Below are 12,594 nucleotides of genomic sequence, written 5' to 3'. Positions count from 1 at the left end.
ATGGAAAGTAATCTCAGTACACACAAGAAAAATGGCAGATTTGGGCCCTAGAGTTGTAGATAATTTGGTTACACTTTAACGCACATGCATACCCTTCAGTTAAAGAAAAAAACCCACCTCACACAAACCTAACAACTTCAGCAGCTCTGGAGGGCAAAACAAGGTTAGGGTTCACATGAAAGATCTGGATATTGTTCAGCAGCAAGTCTGACTTCTGTTTACTTGTCTATCTACTCAGTTAATCTATTCAACATTTTATAGCAGGCCCAAGACTGTAGTGTCTTGCAGGTTCCCAGGGTGAGCTTGTGGTGGAGGCAGTGATAAACTGGAAGAGTCTCAGCTGGAGTAGTTGAGACACTTCTTACAGAAGTACCTTTCACAGCAGAACTGTGCTTTAAAGTAATTTTCCATTTTCTGCCAGAAGAGTCCACTGTAGATTCATTTAAAAAGCACTTAAATGAGTTAGGCGCTTAAGTCCAATTTTTGAAAGTGACTCAGACTGGTATTTTCAAAGATGCTAAAGGAATTAGGTGCCAACTCTCATTGGAATTTAATCAAAGCTGAGCATCTAACTTTCTTGGGTGCCTTTGAAAATCCCAGCTTTGGGATTTAGGAGCCTTAGGTTATGTCTACACTGCAATAATACCCGTGGCTGACCCATGTCACCTGACTTGGGTTCATGGGGCTCAGGCTTCAGGGCTATAAAATTGCAGCATAGATGCCCAGGCTTGGACTGAAGCCCAAGCTCTGGGACCCTCTGACTGTGACAGCCTGAGCCCAAACATCTAGTCTGCAATTTTATAGCCCTACAGCCCGAGCCCTGCAAGCCTGAGTCAGTTGACATGGGCCACTGCAGGTGTTACTGCAATGTAGGCTTACCCTCAGTCACAGAGATATTTTTTTCAATGAGACTTAGGCACCAAAGGGCCAGATTTTTAAAGGTATTTAGGAGCCTAAAGGTACCCAGTGGAATTTTCAAAAACACCTAGGCTCATAACTTCATTGATTTCAATGGACGCCTAGGCACTTTCAAAAATCCAACTAGAGACCTATTTGCATATTTACGTGCCTAAATACCTTTAAATATCTAGCCCTAAGTGCTGAAGTCACTTTTGAAAATGAGATTGACACCTAAATCACTTGGGCACACTTTAAAATCTTATCCCAAATATCTATTAAGAATATAAGAAGACAAGAACGGCTGTAATGGGTCAGACCAAAGATCCATCTAGCCCAGTATCCTGTTTTCCAACAGTGGCCAATGCCAGGTGCCCCAGAGGGGATGAACAGAACAGGTCATCACCAAGTGATCCATCCAGTGGTGAGCTGGAGCTAGTTCGCACCGGTTCACTAGAACTGGTTGTTAAATTTAGAAGCCCTTTTAGAACTGTTTGTTTCGCGAGGGACAACCGGTTCTAAAAGGGCTTCTAAATGTAACCGGCCCAAAGTGGTGCCTTAGGTGCTGACTCCATGGGTGCTCCAGCCCTGGAGCACCCAAGGGGAAAATTTGGTGGGTGCAGAGCACCCACTGGTAGCTCCCAGCCCCAGCTCACCTCCGCTCCGCCTCCTCCCCTGAACGCGCCGCCCCGCTCTGCTTCTCTGCCCCCCACAGGCTTCCCGCGAATCAGCCGGGGCAGGCTGAGAAGCAGGTGGTGGCTTGGCACTCAGGCCCAGGGAAGCGGAGGTGAGCTGGGGGGGGGCCACGAGGAGGGCCACCCGCGCCGCAGCAGGTAACCCGGGAGGGGGGCATGCAGGGGAACCGCTCCCCGCCCCAGCTCACCTCCGCCACCGCCTGCTTCTCCGCCCTCCCAGGCTTCTTGCCGAACAGCTGATTCGTGGGAAGCTGGGGGAGAGGGGGGGCGGTGCGTTCAGGGGCGGAGGCGGAGTGGAGGTGAGCTGGGGCTGGGCGTGGGGCTGGGAGCTGCCAGTGGGTGCTCTGCACCCACCAAATTTTCCCTGTGGGTGCTCCAGACCCAGAGCACCCATGGAGTCGGTGCCTAAGGCACCACTTTTGATGTGATCAGTGGGGGAAGTGGCCGCTCCCCCTCAGCTATGCTTCCCAACCCCGAGGAGCCAGAGGGACCTGCCGGATGCTTCCTGGGAGCTGCCCCAGGTAAGCACCGCCGGGACTCCCCACCTCGCCCCCCGGCAGGTCTGGTTCTTAGGGGTGGGGTGGGCACCCACTATGGTGGCCCACGAGACCCTCCTGCCCGGTTCTGGGGGCAGTCAGGGGACAGGAGAGGGGGGTGGATGGGGCAGAGGTCCGGGGGCGGGATCAAGGAACGTGGGGGGTTGGATGGGGCAGGAGTCCCAGGGGGCGGGGGTGGGCAACGACCACCTCGTGGGATGAGGAGGGAACCAGTTGTTAAGATTTTGGCAGCTCATCACTGGATCCATCCCCTGTTGCTCATTCCCACTAACGACTAGGATTTTTTTCCCTGATAAACAATGATGAGTCAGCAACAATAGACCTGATGACCCTTGGATGGGGCAGTAACAAACTTGGTAAGGGATTACTAGGGGAGGAGAAAATGGACTATGAAAATTTGTCTGACTCGTATCTTTTCTAATCGCTGTGGGGCTTTCTGATCAACTCTATGGGGACCTAGTCACCCAAATAAAGTTAGTATATAAGTGTTTGCAGGTCTAGGCCCTGATTTAGAACAGTGTTTCTCCATACCAAAGTACTATGATTTATTTGCACTGTGTAAGTGCACACAGCACTTCACAAAACATAAGGAAAAGTCCCTACCCCAAAAAACTAACAATGTAACTTGAGGAAATAACAATATACAGACAACTGTTCCAGCACCAGTCAGTGGGGAGACTTTGGTGATGAAGTGAATTAAAATTATTAATATTTTATTTATTATTTATATTGGGATAGAGCCTACAGGCCTCCGACAGAAGAATTTATGGGAGAAGTGAATTTTGAGGAGGGATTTGGAGGAGAGGATAAGTGCACTGGATCTGATTCACTGAAGCAATGGAGAGACCCTGACGCTGGACTTTCAATGGAGATTAAAGGAATTAAGTGCTCAAATCCCATTGAAATTCAATGGGGGTTGGGTACCTAATTCCCTTAGGCTCCTTTAAAAATCCCAGACCCTCTTGACTAGAATTGTTTTAGGATTTGACTCAGTGCATGGGAAGTGTGAAGCTGATCTGTGCATAGTGGATGCTGTCAAAGAAAAGGTGGAGCCAAGAGTGAGAGAGAAGCACCAACACACACAGTCAATATCACATAGTCAAATACTTGTTAAAGGTGAGGTAGAAGGCTTTTCAAAATCTAATATGTTTAATATCCCGAACCACTATCCAGCATGTCATCTCTCAAGTCACAGATAAATTCATTTAAAAACAAATAGTTGGAGATCAGGACTAGTCCTCTATTCACTTGGCCTTTACATCCATTCTTCTGCATGACCTTTGTAATAGAACCAGGTTGAGATGGTCAAGGTTAATATGAGAATTAATTTTAGACAAAATCCCAGGCATGTAGATAGCCATTTACAAGGAAATAATGGTAATAAAGACTCGTCTGATATGCTCCTTGCCTTGATCTTCACATCTATTAATTATTCTGGAACAGTTCTAACTGATAACTCATTGGCGGTTTCTGCTGCTGTTCTGAAATGATAGAATGAGACGGTTGGCAGGATGGGCCCAGACATGCACAGTTAATTGGGTTTTCTCAGAAGGAAATTACACAGTATAATAATGTGCCCAGGGTACCATAGGAAGTGTAATTTCTCATTGCCTTGGTAAATAGGGTTGGGAGGATAGCAGTTTAGGATTGCAAATTGCTTTTGAATTTATTCCAAAATTGCAGATGTTTTTTTAAAAAAATAACCCCACAGAGGCTGATTCACACCCTCCTCCCTGCACCCCCTCCCAGTCAAAACCATTGTTTTCTCCCTGGCTTTGATGGAATCACAGTTTGTTTTTTCTAATTAACTCAACTGCTTTATCCGTCTGGTCACGCACTTAGAATGTAGCCTTCTTGCTGGGTAGTTTTTCATAGGTTTGACAGAGTTGGATCAGTGGATCATGCTGACTATCTTCATCCTTCCCTCTTTCCATGTGCATGCACTGGGACTAATCCGTTGCTCTTATAACTCAATTGAAATCAGTGGAATTACAACACGGATAACGTTTTGTCTCACTCTTGTTTCCAGCGGAGCTGCTCAAAATTTTATAAATTTAAATTTTTGATGAAAAAATGTCATTGATATTTTTAATAAGAAAAAAGGGATTTTTTTTCACAGTCTCCTGCCCTGTTTATTGACCAGCTCCAGTGGGATAGTCATTATGATAGCCTGGAAGTGCTACCACAATAATACTAATACTGCCTGTCTGTCTATCTGCCATCTCTCTTGCTTACATCTTCTTTGACTTTATGGTTGTCCAAGAGTTGGATTCCCATGTGGTGCTTTTTGTAGTGATATAGTGATACTATAGTGATAGTGATACTGGTCCAATGAAGAGAGAGAGCCTAAATCAACTTATCCTGCTTGCCCTTTCCTCAGAAGTGATACATTCTTCCTCTCTTCACTCAGCATCCTTTGCCAGGCTTTCCCACTATCTACAACTCCAGTCTTCTTCACTAAAATCTCCAGGTGGCAACCACTGTGACAGTTCTTGGGGTACCCAGGATACTAAATCACCCCCCTGCCTCCAGGTGTTAGGGAGCTACCACCATCAGCCTGTTAGCTACTCAAGCACTCTCCTATGGGCCATGCCAGCCCTGACTTAGCCTTGCAGGTTAACAGTAGGTGCACCCCCGTCCCTGAGTCCCATGGAAATGTTCCTCTGTCATATCCAGCCCCTGACGTTGGCTACCCACAGAAATCCAGCTCCTCTGCCCCAAAAAGGAACAGGGTACGCCAATTTAACCTTAAATCACCACTCTGTATAATGCACAGCACTTATAATAAAACAAAAAAAGGTTTATTTAAGAAAGAATAGAGATTCCACTAGAAACAAGACAGAGACTGATGGATACAATACAAAACAAAATCCTAAAATGCAAACTAGTGCTTATGCTTATTAATAGTTACCTTTCCTATCTAATAAATTACACCCCTCCCGCCCCCCTTCAGTCTTTTGCAGAGCTAGCTGGTTGGCTTCACTGGAGCCAGTCTTTCATAAAATACTCTGCTCAACAAGATGTATCCTCGGTGAATGGATACAGAGTGCCTCTCCCCACTCTGGGTTATAATAAAACAGTATGTTCATAGACAGGAACTTCCCACTGTCTGTTATAATGTTCCTTTTTAACCCTCCAAGTGGTTTCAATCGTTTGCAGTTGTCTCTGATGGTTTTCTATGACTGCTCTGTGATGGGGCAATGGTAGTCAATAGAACCTGGCATTACGTCACCAGCTGAGCAGGGAGGGATGTCAACTCCTGCATGAATAGGCCATCACTGAGTAGTATTACTCCCAACTTTACTGCCATAAAGGCATAAGCTTCAATATAGTTACTTTATGTCTTAAATATTACTCATACACACATCATGCCATGATTATGAACATCGATAAGTTGCAAGCTTTCAGTAAGTTTTATTACTGAGTTATAGTAATGTTAAGAAAGTGCCTTTGTAACTGATCCCACTTGGGTCCTCAGAAGGGTTTGAACCTGGGACTAGAACAGGTCAAAAAATGCTGGGCGAGCAGCCGCAGCTTTAAGTGGCCATTTGTCAACTGGTAGCTGCTGTCTGCAGCCCTCTCTCTCTCTCTCTCTCTTCCAGCTAGTAAGTGTCTGTTATGTTAATTCTTTGTTATAGCTGAGGAGGTAGCATGTGCTCACAGGCAGCCTGTCTCACGAATGCCCTGTGACCCCTTTATGCAAGCATCTGCATGCCCTCCCTTGGGCAATACCCTCAGGCAGGAGGCCTCCTACCAGACACACAGACAGCTCTTGGTATCCTCGACCAGAGCCCCTGACATGGGGCATTCTCAGGCATAATGGGAGTGGGCAGGGATCTTTCTGGGAGCGAGAAGAGGTGTGGCTATGGCAGTCCGGCCCCCAGCTATTCCATGACTGTTGCAAGGTCCACAGGGGCCTTGTAGTGCAAGACAAAGATTGCCTAACAAAGACCAGGGGCTGGTTTGGCCCTTGGCAGGACTGTGCTGAGGGAACCCCAGTTGTCTCAACATCAGCCTCTGCCAGCACAGAGATGAACTCAGCACAGAGATCTAACCCTCCAGCCATCTTGGATTATCCAGTATCTTGGATCTTCCAGTAGCTCTCCAGCTTAGCAGCTCTCCACTCCATTATACATCAGACCTGAAACCCTTTTGAATGTCTTCCCCTTTCAGTTTCTGTATCTCTTTGTAACTGTGCTGTGCCTTTTAACTCTGTAAGGGCTTTGTCTACATGTTGCACAAAAACCTCCGTACAAACCAAATCTATTTTATATTGTGTTGTATATTCTACCTGAGATCATTCTGTAAACCTGTTGTTGTCAATGGCTGTTCTGCACAAAGACTGTGGGCAGAATTACCGTGTGTGCCTAGTTCTGGCATAGAAAATGGCTTCATTTTATTCATATTGACTGGCTGACACATTAGAGCTTAAATACATTAAAAAAAAAACTTGGCTCAGAGCAGCACTGGCCTGAGCAAACTTGACTTCAGAGAAACTCCTACTGCTTTTTGGTTGTGTTTCAGTACATAAATTTATTTGCTGCTGCGGTTTTGCTGGAGGCTTATCAGCACAAAGATTGCGTATTGCGCTGTCAGGTGGTGCTGACCATTTGTTCCAAGTGCTTTCTGCAATGGACATTTTATTTAGAAGATCTATGGCTCTGTGGAAGGAATTAGGAATAGGTTAGAGGAACTCCATTACTTTTTTTATTATTTAAGTTAACCGAGATGGCTGATTCTTCCCAAGCAGACGTTGTCTTCATGCCTTCCAGAGCTATGAACCATACAGCCCACACTTGCTTGTGCTCTGAGAGGTCAACTGAGCCACTTGAGAATCTCCTACGGGGAACAATTCTGCATGGAATGAGGAGATAGACTAAATGACCTAATAGATCTTTGCTATTTCTCTATGTTTAATTGAATCAGGGTTGGGGAAAGTTACTGGATTGACAGCCCTAAACCTCAGTCGTCTATTTATCCAGATAATAGGAACAGCATTGACTTCTATTTATGCAGACAATAGCTCCTCTACTGCTGAAATATCCCAAGCATGACCTGCAGGGTGACAGGAGAATTCAGCTTCCACTGACCATTCAATCATTGGATTCTTTTCTGAGGCTGCAATTGAGGGTGCCAGATAGTATCAGGTTTTGTGATATGCACATCTAAGCAGTCTGCCCTCTTCGTATGCCCCTGTTCATTGGGCACTAGAGTGATCCCGCCAAACTCATGTCATTTAACCTCCTGAACGCTTAGATGTTAACAGTTTTAATCACCCCCGATCTGGGATGGCTTTGAGCTGTCGTCTCAGCGCTGGAAGGATGTTTGTCCCTAATCCCCATCATACACACACTTCGTTGTTGTGGCAAAGAGGGATCCGATGAAGTGGGTATTCACCCACAAAAGCTTATGCTCCAATCCGTCTGTTAGTCTATAAGGTGCCACAGGACTCTTTGCCGCTTTTACAGATCCAGACTAACACGGCGACTCCTCTGATACTTGACACTTTGTTGTTGTTGTTGTGAAGCAGTTAGGGCTGCTACACACACAACATACCTGACACCAACAGTGAAGCAAGGAAAGGTCCTGTTAAGCCACAAAACAGTGCATACCTTCTACTTGCCTTACTGGTACCACAGCCCGCACCCTTAATGGGGCCAGTCTTCAACTGCCTCTGAACCAAACTGTCCCTTCCAAACACATGGCACTGCCCTTCACTGTGCTGTGTCCTCCCTGTTGATGTGAGATATATGTTGCTGGGTGGAGGGGCATGTCTGATGCGACACCCACATCCATGTGCACCCGGTAGGAGGGAAGAAGTACCATTATCCCCATTTACCAGGCAGGTTCCTGAGGCACAGGCAGATTAAGGGACGTGCTCAAGATCACACAGGAAGCGAACAGCTTGGCCAGCAATTGAACCCAGCTCTCCTGAGTCCCAGGCTGGTGCCTCATCCACAAGGCCCTCCTTCTACTCCAGTCGGGGATAGCTGCAATGCAATAAAACAAAGCATTAGATAGGAGCTAATATTGATTGAAATAATAAAGCAAACACAGGACGCTATTACAGCGCCATTTGCCATTTAGTGGAACATCTTGTTAACCCCCTGACCTCACGCGGATTGTAAATTGCCAACACTTAGACATGCTGAGAGGCATTTCTCCACTGCCCTCCGTGCTGCAAGCTGATGCTGTCTTGTTGGCAGCCAGAGAGGAGTGTGAATGCCAGGTCTTCCTCCCATCTGCTAGTCACACACTTGAGCTGGCAAGCAAGTGTCCGCGGCTGTAATGAGGTGTGAGGCTGCCATGAAAACTAAGGAGATGAAAACAGGGTTCTGGTCAAATAAGAACGAGGCTGAATCTTAATCTTTGCTTTGAAGCAACCTACACTGGCACAAGCAGACACCTCCCTGCCTTCTCCATGTAACCCCAGCAGGCTCCCAGCCCTTCTGTGAACCAATCCCTGAACAACCCCCGCCCATGTCTAAAATCAAGTGCTTAAATATTTTTGGATGGAAAATAGCTATAAAAATGCAAAGCATACATTTCATGTATTGATTATTAAAAAGACTCCAGCCGGGCTCCCTCTAATCCTTGTGAGGCCCCAGTAGACCTCTCCCTCCTTCCTGTACCCCTCAACAAGCTCCCGGGATCCTTCCATTTCTATGCCCCACCCTTTCAAACTTCTTTATAGTTGAGCACTTGGCATGGCAGCCTGCCGTCTGGTCCCTGCTCCAGGCCTTCTCCATCTTCTCTCCAGAGGAGAGAGTGTTCCCAGGAAGTCCAGGCCAGCAGCCTGCTTCACCCAGCTCTCTGAGCGAGTGTGTGGTGTGTGGTGTGTGTGCGCTGGGACAAGAAGAGCAGAAGGCTGCTAAGCATGCGTGTGCTATGTGTGGGGTGGTCCGAGAGGAAGGGCTGCAGGAAAGGGGCATTTGAGCCAGGTAGCTGTTGACAGGAAATGATTCTACTCCTTATTCACTTTCCTGACACTCAGCACATTCTTTCAGCAGCCAGGTCCTCGTCTGCTCAGTTACTGCCATGGAGTAGTGAGCAGGGGAGAGCTGCTGAGACGCTTTCTAGGTTTCCAGAATGAGCTTGTTATTGTGGGTTTGGATTCCAGGCAATTCTACCTGCCAGCTCGCCTTCCTTCTGCCATGGAGTCATCCTCCTTCCCCTCCCCCCGCCCTCCTTTATCGCTAGCCTCCACACACCCTCACTCCATTTTCTCAGAGCTCCCCTTTATACAGACACCCCCCTTCCTCCCCCACACACACTCCCTTGCACTCCATGTTTTCTCTCGCGCTATCAGACTTATTGTCAAGGATGCCTGGCTGGGCATGCAGCTCTGAACCATTTCTAACAGACTTTATTGAGGATTAAAATCCACGATTTGAAATGCAGTGTTTAACAAGCACAGGGCTGCTCCAGGCAGGCACACTGGCCCTGGGGGGGGGGGCCCTTTGCTCATTTCAAGTGCCTCTCTCCTCCAAAATGTGTCTGTAGATACACATAATGGAGTCCCCTTATTTGATGTGAATTTCAGTTTATTCTGCTTGTCTTAGCTCCTACCCAGAGTTCTGTTTGTTGGGTAGCAAGGACTCCAGTTTGAAGTTTCTATTTATATGTAAGATTTTTACCCTAAGTGCCGGCCCTACAATCTGGCCATGGGAGCTGGGAATTAAGCTGCATTCTTTCCTTCTCACCAGAACTAAAGATTCTGCAGGCAACACTATACTCTGTGCCATCTCAGTGCCTTCAGCAAGGTTAGACAGGTGTAACTGACTGGGAATGAGGAGCTAGTTCTGGTGAGGATGGACCAGCATGACTAGACTCCCACTCCCTGTTCAGGCTCAGCAGTATTAACAGGAGTTAAAAAGCAGCAAAGCCTTCTTGTCAGCAGATTCCACCACGAATGCCCACAAGGAGCCAGTCCAGGAAGTAAGATGGTGAAGAAGGTGCCATTTTTCCCCAGTGGCTTTTCAGAGTAAGAGTCACACTTACAAAAATGCATAAGAAAAGGGGTGCCTGAAGCGTGTGAAAACCTGGCCCCAAGTATATACAACTCTTACGTTGTGGCAATAAAACTTAGTCCACAATCTTTGACCGGAGCTTTGTGTTTGGCTGCCTGGTTATGTTAAATATTTATTTGCAAACCCCATGAAATGTTACAAAAGCATTTTACACTCACTAGATTAAACGGATCAAGTTTCAGAATGTAAAACAATTTCTAGCTGGGAATGGGAAGGAATCCACAAGTGCAGCCTCAGACACAGTACTTCTCACTTCACCAAGGACATTAGAGCTAATTTGCCTGCCTCTGAAGTATCAGATACTGTCCTCTGCCAGAGGAAAGATATCCGAAGAGGTGGACGTGCTCTGATCTGGTCTGGCAGCTCCTATGTTCCAAGGATATTTTACATTTCAAACATTTAGTATAAAAAGCCCATTTTGAAATCCCACTAATGCACTAGTGGATGTTAAGTGGGTCTGTTCTAAATGCACAGGGGCTCAGTACTGCTCTTCTTACACATACGTAGCTCTACTGAGGTTGCAAGTAGGTGACTGAGATCAGACGGTGGCCTTATCTCTGTAACAGCTGGAATAATAAAATGGATACATGAGGAAGATTGAAGGGATTCCAGTGATGCTAGGATCTCTGCCATATTGAGAACAAATATACATGACACACTTGTGGATTTCACTAAGAACATGGCTGATGAGGTTTTTTTTTTCAGTGTTATAATACAATAAAGACTGATGTCTGGGAGCTATTGAAATCCTTATAATTGTCTTATGGAGGAAAGCAAATGTAATTAAAAGAGACAGCAGCAGTTTTTTATATCCAAAGCATAATGCTTTGCATTTGAAGGTTATTTTGGTGGTTAGCACAGATGGTCCAATCCTAGAAATTTAACCTGATCTAATTTTGGTGTCAACTTGCTAAGGGGGAAAAAATTTAGTTCCCCATCTGATGCCATCTGACACATGTGGAGAGCTTAATGGGGGAAATTAGGCAATGGAAGCAAGAAATAGCATTTAGGGATTGAATGGGTGTGCCAGGGAAAACAGGAAGGAACTCAGCAATACACAGTAAAAACCAGGGCCCACTTCAGTATGGCAATCAGCACTCTGGAGAAAGAAAAGGGGCTGTTATTATCTTAGGCAAGTCTGTGCATCCATCCTGCTACCTCCCCTTGAGATGGAATGAGATGGGAAAACAGAGCATTGAATGACGCAGCCTGCAGATGGCATTTTTGCTGGGCATGAGCTATTCAGCCACATGTTCTCTAGGACAATAAAATCAATCGTGTCCTTTTCTTTCTTTGCTTAAGTGTTGGATCCTCTCTGTGTGCTGTAAGAAGAGGTGTTCCTTTGGTTGGCCAACAGGTGCCAGGATCGAGCTGTGCATTAGGGAGTCTGTTGAGCACAAAGAAGGCAACTTTGCAGTGGAAATAGGTGAGGGAAGGTCTAATCCTCTGGAGCACCCAGCGTGGCCGTTTCACCTGGTGGTGTCGAGGGATGCGGGCATGGTGAGCAAACTGTAGGGCTCTGTTTACCTGGCGAGGGAGAGACGAGGCCAGGGCTTGGTGAATGGTGTTAGCAAAAGTCCAGAAACTGGACCCTGGGCTGGAGATCTCTTTTTTCTTTTTCTTTTTTATTGGACTAGAACTGGAACCCACCTGATTTGGGGTGGTTTCAGGATCCATTTTACAAAGGCTCAGTCCTTTGGTGTTCTGCAGGGATACCATTCTGAGGGACTTTCAGAAAAACCCTTTTAGCATCGTGTACACAGAGCATAATTAGCTTCACGTTCCCCACAGCGCTCAGGAAGGTAAGTGTTTGGGGGTAAATAGTTATCTTGGTGGCTAACGAAAGTTGCCATCTTAGGGCATCACAATAAAAATATATCCCTAAACCTCTGACATGTCCCTGGTTTTACTTTAGCCATATCTCCGGACTTTATAGATCAAAAAAGCAGGATGTGATGGGAGGGAAAGCATTAACAGCAGCAGTAAAACTGCCAATTTTTATTTCATCTCCCGAGATATCAAGGAGGATTTTTGCTGTCACTGACTAATTTCTGAACACACCAGTAGTAGCTACAGGCAACGTTATCTTCATGATTCCCAATGAGCAGGTTTCACTTATTCATTGATTTAAAAATGATGATATAGTGTGGTTTGCAGCAGGTTAAGCCTGATGTGACTTAGGGTTTGAAGGAGGCAAAAAAGAACTATGTTACTGGCAGCTATGGAAGAGTCTCACTTTGATCAAGAAACAGAAGCATATGCAATAATTACTGATGGGTGAACCTCAAATTCTGGGCATGGGGATAGATCCTGCACAAGGCGGTGGTGGCAAATTGTTGTAGCAGAATGATTCTCTAGCAATGAGGAGGTTTAGGATGCTTGATCCACTCAGCAGGAGACACCTCACCAGGGTTT

Source organism: Chelonia mydas, chromosome 13 (assembly GCF_015237465.2).
Source record: "Chelonia mydas isolate rCheMyd1 chromosome 13, rCheMyd1.pri.v2, whole genome shotgun sequence".
NCBI classification, from domain to species: domain Eukaryota; kingdom Metazoa; phylum Chordata; order Testudines; family Cheloniidae; genus Chelonia; species Chelonia mydas.
The sequence above is the reverse complement of the archived record's forward strand: the minus strand, read 5'-3'. Positions refer to the sequence as shown.